This window comes from Aotus nancymaae, unplaced genomic scaffold (assembly GCF_030222135.1).
Source record: "Aotus nancymaae isolate 86718 unplaced genomic scaffold, 86718_ANA_hifiasm-v0.15.2.pri h1tg000008l, whole genome shotgun sequence".
NCBI lineage: Eukaryota > Metazoa > Chordata > Mammalia > Primates > Aotidae > Aotus > Aotus nancymaae.
In genome coordinates, this window is record NW_026988419.1 from 13,091,069 (window position 1) to 13,104,061 (window position 12,993).

The 12,993-nt window shown below is 37.4% G+C and overlaps 1 long non-coding RNA gene across 3 annotated transcripts in view; it reads right to left on the minus strand.

The window, feature by feature from the left end:
• Nucleotides 1-12,993, minus strand: part of LOC105712861 (uncharacterized) — a 726,004-nt gene that overhangs the window by 10,299 nt on the left and 702,712 nt on the right. For 2 of the 3 annotated variants that reach the window (XR_010341407.1, XR_010341406.1), the window contains one exon: nucleotides 7,478-7,770. The exons of the other annotated variant lie outside the window; for it this stretch is intronic. This is a non-coding gene — a long non-coding RNA (uncharacterized LOC105712861). Of the gene's footprint in view, nucleotides 1-7,477; nucleotides 7,771-12,993 lie in introns of those variants that run through there. 3 annotated transcript variants of the gene reach the window in all.

The window sequence follows — 12,993 nt, forward strand, 5'->3', positions numbered from 1 at the left end:
GAACATGGAAAGGTGGTTGGTTTAACTTTCAAATGAATGTAGATTTCACTAAATGGCACATAAAAGTTTATGACTAATGGCATTTATTTTGATTATTGACAAAGTAATTTGGATTCTTGAGGAATAATTAAACTGATTGAAAATGTTCTGATTGGTCAAGAGGTCAACATTTATAATTAATGGAAAATTACAATGGTTTACAAAATGACACCATCCAGAATTAAAAGCGACCAGCCTAATTATTGTGATGGGTTCTTAAATGAATGCCCAAGCAGCCAGTCATGACGATGCCCTTAGTATAAGTCATACATATGTATGTTTAAAAGAGATATTTAAAATTTGGTCTCATTTACATCAATTTGATTTTTTTGAGAGGCTTGATCTTCAAATATTACATTTTTATTTATTCAAGAAGTAATTCTAATCTTGATGGGATTTATTGCAAAAAAATCTAATAGAATATTTCATCAGGACTGAAGGTCCAGACTAAATGTCAGATTTTTATTACTTTGAATATTGATGGCATGTTCTATGAATTGTTTATCATGGGGATCAAGAATATCTTGATTATTTATGGTAATTTTAATTTTATTTTTCAAGAGACCTTTACACACCCATTATGTTATAACCTTATGCTTTAAATATGAAAACTGTAAAAATATCAATCTTATTTATGAAGAAGTTGAGACACAAAGGTTACCTGAGTTATCTAAAGTTGTAAAACTGCTTAACCACACAAAGCAGGAATAGGGCATGAATTTTCATGCGCCCCATTGAGAATTTCTTCCACCAGATCATAGTGTTTCTGTGGTAACATAACTCCACGCTAAAACTAATTCCTGCAATCTCAGTGACTCTATAATTGAGATTAAAGTCGTTTTGATTGAACATGTTTGTTTCAATGTGAGATGACTTTAATGATCACATCATTCTCAAAACATTTTTGATGAGAGTTATTCCACTTATTTTTTCTTCAGCATAATCATCTCAGGAATAAGAAAGATAAACAAGGTACATGATCACCCAGACCCTGTCTAACTCTCCAGTTCCAATTTCTCACAATTCCTTGCCCAATACTGTTGCTCTGAAAGGAAGCAACTACTTCTTGTAATTCTTAGTACAAGCTCTATGTTGTTTCTCATTAACGTGCTGGAATGTAAGTTTTCTACTATCTAGAATGTACCTCTTTATACTGTGTATGTATCTTTTTATAGGTGTTGGAATGTTATTCCTCTATACACATATCTTCACATAACTAACTCCTGCTCTATAATGAAGGTACAATCCATAAACAAAGCTCTAATAACTATGAGCCATTACAGGACAAACAATTCAGTATTTTAATTTACCTATATACATACATATATATACACACATATTTATCAAGAGAAAAATGAAAGCAAAAATGTAGCAAAATCACAAGAGTAGGAGGAGGAGGTATTGATATACATCACCTTAAATAAGGTGAACCAAATAGGAAAAGAACTATGGGATGTCTGAATATATATTAAATGCATTTGAGCAGATGCTATTCACTATCTAAGGAAAATTAAAAATAGGAAAAAAGTTCAGTTAAAAATGCCTCAAGTTGGGACTACAGTTTCTTGGTGAATGTGGATGTTAGGTTTGATTGAGACTTACAGTCATTATTAGTGTTGGTTGCCAAATATTTTTCAGTTGCTTCCTTTTGTAACAGAGTTGCCTTGTGTATGTTTCCTTCTGTTTCCTTTGTACTGCCTTGAAATCACAGAAACCTGGAAATGGAGCCATGCTACACACCTGAATCCTTGTTGTGGACAGTGATATGAGAAAATCAAACCGTTCTTAAGTCACCAAGATTCGGGGGTGAATGTGTTTCATGGGTTAGCCTTTATTTATCCTGATTTAGAGTAGAACTCTTCAGTAGTCACTGAAGTGAAATTAAGAGGAAGATGATGCAAATGTTAACAATGATTAAGCAAAAAAACAATTTAAAGTTTGATTTCCCTCAGTGTTGCTTCTATTGTGTTTATAACCTGTGTGCACATACGCTAACTGTTCAATGAAATAAAACAAGACGGTGCTTTGACCAACCAGAAGCATTGTTTCCATTTTCAGGGAAAGTATGCTCAGTATTCTTTTTTGAGTGTGTACCTCTTCTTATAAGGAACATCTTATGGGTAGGAGAGTGGATGACCGTGGTCTCTTTAGTTTTCCTCTACCATGTCTCAGAATATTAGGTTAGTGCAAAAGCAATTGCGGTTTTTGCAATTTCTTTTTCTTTTTTTTTTGTGATGGAGTCTTGCTCTGTTGCCCAGGCTAGAGTGCAGTGGTGCGATCTCAGCTCACTGCAACGTCTGCCTCCTGGGTTCAAGTTATTCACCTGCCTCAGCCTCCTGAGTAGCTAGGATTACAGGCATGCACTGCCACACCCAGCTAATTTTTGTATTTTTAGTAGAGATGGGGTTTTTCCATGTTGGTCAGGCTGGTCTCAAACTCCTGACCTGGTGATCTTCCCGCCTCAGCCTCCCTATGTGCTGGGATTACAGACATGAGCCACCCCACCTGGCCAGCAATTACTTTCAATGTCAAAAACCACAATTAGTTTTACACCAACCTCATAGAATAAAACTTGTGAGGTATGGAAAATAAACCTGGATGAATTTGGTCAGCTTCAACATTGTTTCTATAGGGAATATGTGCAAATAGTTTCATTGCACTACTCTCTGTATCTTTTTGCTTCCTTTCATTTTTTTGGCTTTTCTCTACCTCCTCTCTTCTCTAGGTGTCTGAAGAAAATGAGAATGAGACATATTTCCTCAATAGTGGAAACTATTGGCCTCAGCTCCAAACTCATACTTGTTGCAACAGTAGATTTTGCAAAATTACAAAAAGAAAAAAAAAATCAGAAAATTCCTCTTTTTTTGTCCCAGGCAAAGCAGAAATGGACTGACTCATTTTGTGGCTATATGTATTATTATTCTCTTCTCAGGTCAGGACTGCTAGACATGGAAAGAATTCATATCACAATGTCTAACAGGAAGTGTATTGGAAGTTGTTCACAATCTCCAGGCACTTGGCAGGTCAAGAGAGAGGTGCAGAGAGCTGCCCTTTTCCTTTCTTTTAGGTTCAGGATTATACTTCTGAAGTTTGTCCTTTACCGTTTATTGTACACTGGTTTTGCTGTTAGATAACTGGTTTCCAAAATTAGTATGTATACAAATTACCTGAGTCATTTATTACAAATTTCCTGGCCTCCTCCTAGGACAATTTATTTGTAGGTTTGAGGTGAATCCTAGTAATCAACAATTTAGCTAATACCACCCTCTTTCCCAGAAAGATCCTGAGATGGGTGATCTGAAAATACCTCATTTGAAACATTCTAGGTTAGTGAATTGAGTTTATTGTTTTACATATAAATTATTTTTACTATGCTTTATCATAGAGCTTGACTTGTTCCCAGAGGAAATCTATAGGCATAAAATGAACACATGTGTTCTCAATGGCTTTAATTAAAAGAGTGGTATGCATATTTCAGTGCTATTAACAAAAACAAAATTGATTTGCTTTTCTAGATAATTGAATGTATGAAAACCTCAGTGCCTTCCTTCTATAACTTAACTCTATAAATTCTGCATCATATTATAGGTGCTGAAATGTATTGTGAATTTCTTTACAGCAAGAAGAATGACTTAATATTTTAGTGTTAGGTTTTTTTTGTTTTTGTTTTTGGTTTTGTCTAATTTTTTACCAAACATAAAATGGCCTAAAATGAGTGCAAAATAGAAGTGTGACACCTTAAACTAAAGTGACATCAATCTTTTCCATAAAGTATTTGTTCTGTAATGGTAGATACTACCATATGATTGAAACATTTCTGAGTATGCCATATGTCAAAGACTGAGCACCTTCTCCTAAACACATATATTTTTCAATGACGTATATAAAATATATTAAGGCAAAAGCAAATAGCAAACATAGGTCACTTTGTTTTTGCAATTACGGTAGTTTCCAGACAGGCACTTCTGTTCCTATTCCAAGAACTATGACTAACATTTGTCTGTCTGGATGGTATCATTAAATGGGAAGACTAATAGTCTCTATGATGCCACCTGAATTTCTTATCATTGTTTATTCTGTCATGAAACATCCATCAAGTATTTACCACATGCTGATTATGTAGAAGATAAAAAGATGAAAAAGAAAACCCCAAAATGAATTTTCCCTCTAAGGATGGTATGCCATTAAGCAAAACCAATCATAATGCAAAACAGTAAGTTCGGTACTCAGCTTTCAAGATGACCCTCAGTGATTGCCTCCTGGTTTTTACACCTTTGCGTAGTCCCCTCCCATGCTGAATTGTGGCTACCTGTGTTACCAAAAAGATAATAAGGAAATGATAGGGAGTGACTTCTGAAATTTAGTCATCAACAGTATTCTAGGTTCTGCTTTGCTCTTTCTTGAACCACCTGCTCTGGAGGAAGCCAGTTGCATGCGAAGACACTTAAACAGCCAAGGGTTGTGTAGAGAGAAACTCAGGCCTGCCATCAGTAGCCAGCATCAGCCTGGCAGCCATGCAAGGAGCCAGTGTGGAAGCCAATATTCCAGATCCAGTCAAGCCTACTTCTTGACTGAAACTCCAGGAGAGACCCTGAAACAGAAGGACCTAAACTACTCCTGAATTCCTAACTGATAGAAACTGAGATATAAATGTTTTTGTCATTTAAACTAGTACGGTTTGGAGTAATGTTTTGCAGCAATAATTAACTAAATAGTAAAGAAAAGACACTCTAAGAAAAGTTCCAAGTGTTATAGGGGTTATAAGCAAAGGTTTCATGGAAGACATAGCATTTGAGCGAAATCTTGAAACATGACAGGATTTGGAAGTGCAGGGATGAGAAAGCAGCCCATTCTAGGTAGACAGAACAACATGTGCAAGGCTACAGAGGTGATGATTTGCCAAGGACTAGGCAAACATCAAGTAATCTTGTTTGATTGCAACATTAGTCTCTCCCATTTACTCCAAAGTTGTTGGTTTTGTGATGTTGAGGCTAGATGTAGGGCTAGCTCTTATTTGAAGCCAAAAAAAGAGATAAACACATAAAGTTTAGTGTACAATTTAGCAAAGTAAGCTCAGTAAGTCAGAGAAAGAGTCCAAATAGATCTCCTTCTATAACTCTCATCCAAGAAATAAACCAAGCCAAGCCTTGCATGCCACTCTTTTAAGAGATCTATTTGGACTACTTAAGGGTCCATGGGGGAGCCCGAGAAAAAGGGACCAAGGAATTCATAAATGGCATCTATTCAGAATGAAAATCTGTTACTTATGGATGAGCTTCTCTATAAATCTACATGTGACTTGACATATATGGCAGACTAACTCCCTTGAAAGATAACTCATTTTATGAGGTAATATGGCATTCAGAGAAACATCAGAGAAGAATAGTAAAGTAAAATCATGGTATAGGACAGTATTAATTATGAATATAGATATGAAAATCACAAATAAAACCATATTCAGCACTATATGTAAAACAAATAGGGGTTGAGAAATATGGGGGTATTTTAACAATGGAAAATCTGTATATGCAATTCACCATATTATTGGATTAAAAAATATATAATTACATTAACTGCTATAGAAAGGAAAATCTTTTGATAAAATTCGATGTGCATTTATATTATGGTGAATTCTTAGAAAATCAGGAATAGAAACTTCTTTAACCTGAAGAACAATAGCTATGCAAACTTTAATAAATATAATTTTTGTAAAATATTAGAATTATTTATGGAATAAATTATTTATGGAATAAGTACCCCTATTCCTCTTATGGAATAGGGGCAATGCTTACTGCTGTTAGCAGATAAATCCCACATTAGCAGAATTTTAACACAATGAGCAAAGGCATTTCTGGTCAACAGGTAACACTGCCACAGCTACCTAAAAGAGGTTAAGAAATTTAGACTGGAAATTTAGACCAGAGAGAAGAGAAAATGAGTTTGCTATTCATCTAGCAGCTGCTGACTCTTTATTTTGTAGTTACCAAATACCTATTAAAACATATTAAACTCTTAAACTCTTAAATTAAATTGTGCATTAAAACATCGTATATAAAGCTTATCCACTCTTGCCCCAAGAAATATCCAAAGTCCTATCTTGTGGGAAATTCAGTTCAAAGTCAGCGTTCCAGGTGACATGCATTCCTCTGCATTATGTCTGAATGGGGCTTTTTGTCATCCAGTGATTTATGAATCAAAAGAAAAATCATATACTCCCTCCTGCCCCTACCTCCACTATCATCATGGATAGAATAACTTCAATAAACGTATCCATGCACAAAAGTGAAAATGGGAGCACATACCAGGAACTTCAGTGATCGAATCCTGTTGGATGAGTACTATGAGTCCCCTCTGCCTCACAGTGGAATCATTCCTTGGTTAGATCTCAATTCCGCTCTTTGGGAGGAACTATCTTGTCCTTGGCACCCCTAGAGATTCCTTTTGTCCATCATTCTTTATACAATATCTGAAATGGGTTAGGACGGGTATAATCCTTGGGGGCTATATAGAAATTGGATCCTCCTTCCTGCTTATATAACTTTGGGGATTCAAGACTTGTATTAGAGCTCAAATGGTCAAAGACAGTTTTATACCGGTCTTACAGTATCTTTCAATTTAGTTATCTCAAAAAAAATTAGCGGGGGGAAAATATGGAAGTCCCTTACAAAGCTGAACATCTGCTTACCATATGACTAAGCCATTATACTCTACAGCCCTAATGCCAGGAAAGTGAAAATATATGTTCATTCAACAACCCGTATGAAAATGTACATATCGGGTTTATTTGTAATAGCTCAAATCTAGAATTGATCCAAATATACCTTCAACAGGAGAACAATTAAACAAACTCTGCGGTACCTCCATACGATGGAATAGTACTCAGCAATTAAAAGAGACAAACTATTGATACATGCACAGAATAGACTGATTTTGTATTAGCTTCCTATTGGCTTCTGTAATAAATGACCACAAATACAGTGGCTTAGAACAGCACACATTTCTTCTCTGACAGGTCTGGAGTTGAAAGTATGCAATCAATATGTTGGCTAGGCTGACTCCCTTCCAGAAGCTTCAGGGAAGAAGCTGTTTCCTTCCCTCTTTTTGTCTACTAGAAGCTGTCTGCAATCACTGGCTCATGATCCTTTCCTCATATCACTCTAATCTCTTGCTTCCATTGTCACATCTCTTACTTTTCTTTAACCTTCTAATCTCCCTCTTAAAAGGGCCCTTGGGATTGTTTTGAGTCCACCTAGACAGCCCAGGATGCTCTTCTCATCTCAAAGTCCTTAATCACAGCAATGATGCCTCTTTTGCTGTATTTTCTATATTTATAGTTTCAGGGAATAAAAACGTGGAAATCTTTTGAGGTGGGGAAGCATTATTCTGTCTACCATTGATCAAAAGAATTGGGTTGAAGGAAAAAAGCCATACTCAAGTGTTATATCGTCATGACTCCATTTATACGGCGAAGTACCTGTTTAGTATCAACAAAGACAAAATTCAAAACCGTAGCTCGGATCTGCTAAACGGATTTTAGGATTAGGCAAATTCAACCACCTTTTCACGGGTAATCCTATCACGAAGTTGCAGATACAAACTTGAGCTTTCTGCAGTCAGATCCATTCTCCAGAGAAAAGCAGGAGAAACTGAGCTCCACATGGCAGAAGGTTTCCATCTGCGAATTACTCCACCTCCCAAGATGCATTGGTGCATTATGCCAACGGGGTGCCCCTTGCATGAAAAGAAACAAAAGAAATAGGGAAGAACTGTTCCTTTTAACAATAGTAGTGTTTAATTTTGTTTAGGCTTAGCAATGTGCGAACCTCCTATACTTTTTGAAGGTTGTATGTATTTCACAATGAAATTAAAATTTAAAATAATCAACAGAAGGCCATAAGACTATAAGAAGTACACTGTGCATATCCTTCACCCACTTTTGAATGGGCTTGTTTTTTTCTTGTAAATCTGTTTTAGTTCTTTGTAGATTCTGGATATCAGCCCTTTGTCAGATGGGTAGACTGCAAAAATTTTTTCCCATCGTGTTGGTTGCCGATTCACTCTAATGATTGTTTCTTTTGCTGTGCAGAAGCACACACTGGGGTCTGTCGGGGGGAAATAGGGGAGGGACAGCGGAGGGTGGGGAGTTGGGGAGAGATAGCATGGGGAGAAGTGCCAGATATAGGTGATGGGGAGGAAGGCAGCAAATCACACTGCCATGTGTGTACCTATGCAACAATCTTGCATGTTCTTCATATGTACCCCAAAACCTAAAATTCAATTAAAAAAAAAGAAGTACACTGTGGAAGGCTTTCATGACAATTCTAAATTTGGGACTTTTGAAGGCATAAAATGGAAAGCAATTGAGACTTTGTAATCGGGGGAGTAGCACATTCAGAACTGCATTGGGAGATGACTGCAATGACTTTCTAAGATAAGAATGAAGACTGAGGGTGTAAAACAAGATCAGCAAGAAGAGAATTGCCATGGTTCTGCCTAGACTAGGTTAGTGACCACAGGGAGGGGAAGCAGGGACACTTAGGAGTATCTTCTAATATACTAGAGAATAGTACATCACTGTTAGGAAATGTCAGCCTTGTAAGTTTTTATCAAGTAGCTCCTGGTATAGTGTATGTGTTCAATAAGATATGGAAACAGATTCATTGTATGAAGAAGGGGGCATTAAAGGTGAGGTTAAGATTAAATGATAAGGGGAATGTTGGGATCATTAATATGAAGAAATTAGGAGGAGGGGTGTTAGTGGATGGGAGAACCAACTGTAAGTTTTAGACAGTCTTTGCCAGCTTAACTTTGTATCCAACCACATAGATAGATGAGGCATTAACTTAATATATTTATTTTAAGGTCATCAAAAACTCCCCATGTTCCATGAATATCAACTGTCATATCCCTGCTGTTTAAGACTTTCACTAAAATTTCTTGTTTATCCTTTATATAGGGCTCACATATTTTTCAGGATTAATTTTACTCCTACATACGCTAATAGCTTCTATTGAGATAATAAATGAAATATTTGTATCCATTATGAAATGATAAGTAGTTATTACTAGCCTTTAGGAAAGCTCTCATTTTTTTGTGTTTCACATGAAACAGTGTTCTATTCTATTGCTGGCACAGAAAGAATTAAGTGGGGGAGGAAAGCTCTTAGTTTCGATGTTTTGTTTGTTGTTTTTTTGTTTTTGTAAAATGGCACTCTATTCTATTTCTGTAAGAGCCTAGCTGGAGAAAAACAAGCATGGCCAGGGTACAACAGAAGCTGGACAGATGGAGAGCAGCCATCAAGGAGCATTCAGGGCACAAGGTAAGAGATGCATGTTGCATTTTTATTTGTTTTCTTAACGTTCACCATTCTTTTCTTATACTATGTTAGTAATGAGAAAACACTAATATATAATTAAGTATATCTGAAGCTGTGAAATATGGAAGGGATTTTCTATCACTATCAGTCTCTGAAAACAAGAATGGACAGGCTGGTGTATAACCCTTGAGACCTTTGATGATGGGAGTGATCCCCTTCCTGAGGGGTCCTCAGTAAACCCAGCACTCTATAAACACAGTATGCTATTGTTATCGGAAAGGGGTCCCAATCCAGACCCCAAAAGAGGGTTCTTGGATCTTGTGCAAGAAAGAATTTGAGGCTAATCCACAGAATAAAGTGAAAGCAAGTTTGTTAAGAAAGTAAAGAAACAAAGAATGGCCAGTGCCTAGTCAGAGCAGCATCATGGACCTCTGATTGCCCCTTTTTATGGTTATTTCTTGATGAAATGCTAAACAAGAGTGCATTATTCATGAATTTCCTGAGAATGGCGCTGGTAATTCCAGAGCTTAGGGTTCCTCCCCTTTTTAGACCATATAGGGTAATTTCTGGACGTTGTCATGACATTTGTAAACTCTTATGGTGCTGATGGGAGTGTATCAGTGAGGATGACCAGAGGACACTCCCATCACCATTTTGGTTCGGGTGGGTTTTAGCCAGTTTCTTTACTGCAATCTGTTTTATCAGCAAGGTCTTTATGGCCTGTATCTTGTACCCACCTCTTATCTCATCCTGTGATTTAGAATGCCTAACTAACTGGGAATGTCTAATTATATAGCCCTAACTATATAGCTCAGTAGGTCTGAGCCTTATTTTACCTAGCCCTTGTTCAACATGGAGCTGTTCTGGTTTAAAGGCCTCTGATGCTATGAGGGTGCTTTGATGGGAATTATCTTTGGACTACTTTGGCTTTGAACTCCCAGGGAGTGATCATGCCATAGAAATGGAAGTAAGCATGTATCTTGTCTCTCCAACTGAACTGTTCAGAAAGAGTTAATAATTTCATAATAATATTACTAGTAATTGTAGCAGTGGTATGTGGTTAATCAAAGTTCTCTGCGCATTTCTTTCACAGAGTGAGTTATTTAATTTTCACATGAAGCCTGTGTTTCAGGGATTGTTATGCCTGCTTTACAGATGAACAAATTGAAATGTTAAATAACCTAAATAGCCTAAGAGTTTATGAGAGAATTGGGGCTGGGATTAGAACCTAGTCTGTCTGAATTCAGCACCCAGGTGCCAAAACACTGTGAGAAATAGAGGTAGTTTATTTCTTAAATGATAAAACCATTTAAGTGTTCCCAGTATCATACCTAGCATTTAGTAGAGACTCAGTACATTTTAGTTCTTGCTTTCTCTCTCTGAAACAATTAACTAATTAACAAAATGAACAAAAACTCGCTACAGTTCCACATCAGAGTTAAGGCATCGTAAAATAATGGACTTAGGAATTTAGGAGTTCCAGTTGGCAACCAAGAAGTCTAGGGGTGAGGACTCCTCCAGAGTATCAGTAGCCCAGAAGAGCTATTCTAGACATGTCTGAGGCAAGCAAGGAGAGGCCAGGAAGAGGCCATGAAGGAGGCAGTGACCACTAAGAGGGGAGATGGCAGGGAGAGAATCCAGATGGCCAGAAGAATCAAAGAACAGGTTAGAAGAGCTAATGTCTATTATTCAAGATGAAGTTGTCTCCAATTCTGAAGTATTAGAAATCCTCCTCAATGTACCCTGACACCATGATTAACACTCAAATCTTGAGTAAAAATTTGCCACCGACAAAGACTCCGGGCAGATAAAGTTTTTCCTAAATCCTGAAGGAGGATGGGTGGCCCACACATGCAGTAAGAGGTATTGAAGACAAACAATGTCTAGTAACAGCAGGAATCAGGCTACTTTCTTGGACATTCTGCAATAGATACAGATGAGCCTCCCCTTCCCATTGAGTTAGAAGGTGACCCTTTATGTCAGAGTGAAAGAAACCCAACCCTGCTGTTTCTGTGAAAAGATACTTCTAAGAGGCAGGCATGTAAGATGGTTCTCATGCTGTCCTGTCATCATGCTTAACCAGGGACCACTACTTGGGGCAAACACCATAAATGCTTGGCTAAGAGGACTTGGTTTCCAGCAGTCTTGAAGGAGTTTGGGTAAAATGTTTTGTCAAAATGAATCCCCCTGGAATCATGAACCCAGTGCCACATCATCTCTAAATGGCTGTTTCCCGCATGTAGTGTCAGGTTTTTCTTTTCTCTTTTCCCCTAATCCTCTAGGACTGTCCGTAAGTGGAAGCGTCTACTGAGGCTTTGACGAATATAACCATGAATATCAATAAGATCCTTGATCCTTCTCAGCATAGGTGAATGTGCCGGGGCCATTTCCCAGCTCTTTGAGAGATGAGGGGCTATTACGCCCTTGCACTTTTTAACCTCCTGTTCTATAGAGACAGCAATCACACACTGCCATAATTCCATTAGTTAATGAATACTCTAAGAACTTGTCCATCAGAAAGATACACTTAAACATTAATCAATTATCTCTTCTCTTAATTTTTCTCCTGTTTCTTATACTTCCTCATTTAACTGAAACCATATTGGAAGGATTTGATTAGTTCTTGAATTTAAAATTTTCATGTGATTGTACAGATAGGTTGAGAAAGGAAGAAGTATTTCTAATTTTCCCTCTGTTTTTGCTTCATATTCCCATTTCACGTTCTTGGGTAGTATGGTCTAGCAGGAAAATTGCAAATTTGAGATGAGCATTTCACCTCTGCCCCATGGCGGGCTGATGATTTGCTGTTGATGTTGTTGTTGTTGATACAGAGTCTCACTCTGTTGCCCAGGCTGAAGTGCAGTGGGGCACGATCTCAGCTCACTGCAACCTCTACCCTCTGGGTTCAAGCAATTCTCCTGTTTCAGCCTCATTACTAACTGGGATAACAGGGGTGCACTACCATGCCCACCTAAATTTTTTGTATTTTTAGTAGAGATGGGGTTTCACCATATTGGTCAGTCTGGTCTCGAACTCATGACCTCAAGTGATCCTCCCACCTAGGCCTCCCAAAATGCAGGTATGAGTCACCATGCCCAGCCAGGCTGATGATTTTTGTGCTCTTCTTTGCTGAGCCTAGACTCAGCTTCAGAACCCTAATCAATTCAGGAAACCAGGCAAACATTAGCAATCAATCAGTTCCCAGAGATAGAAGTAATTAGCCAATTTCCATCTAATAGGAGGAAACTCTAATTTAGGATTGGGGAATCAAACTCATTTCTTTCAGTATCTAGCTGTGACGTTAGCCAAATTGTTTAATTTTGCTTCGCCTGTATCCCTTCTGATCTTTACATGGACAGACTTCAGTAGCATTATGTCATATAAGCATTTGACTTTACAAATTCAACTATACATATTCAGCAAATAACCACAACAGCAGCGATAGTTTTCCTACCACAAGGCCTCAAATGCATATAAACTACTACTTCTGATACTCAACCAAAAAAAAAAAAAATAGTAATCTTTTTCAATGCAATAGGAAAATGGTTAGATTGCCCTCATAAGGAAGAAGAAGTAAACACAAAATCATTTGTGCTACATTTTATGAGCTTTTAAAGATATTTTTGAAGGGCAGTTTT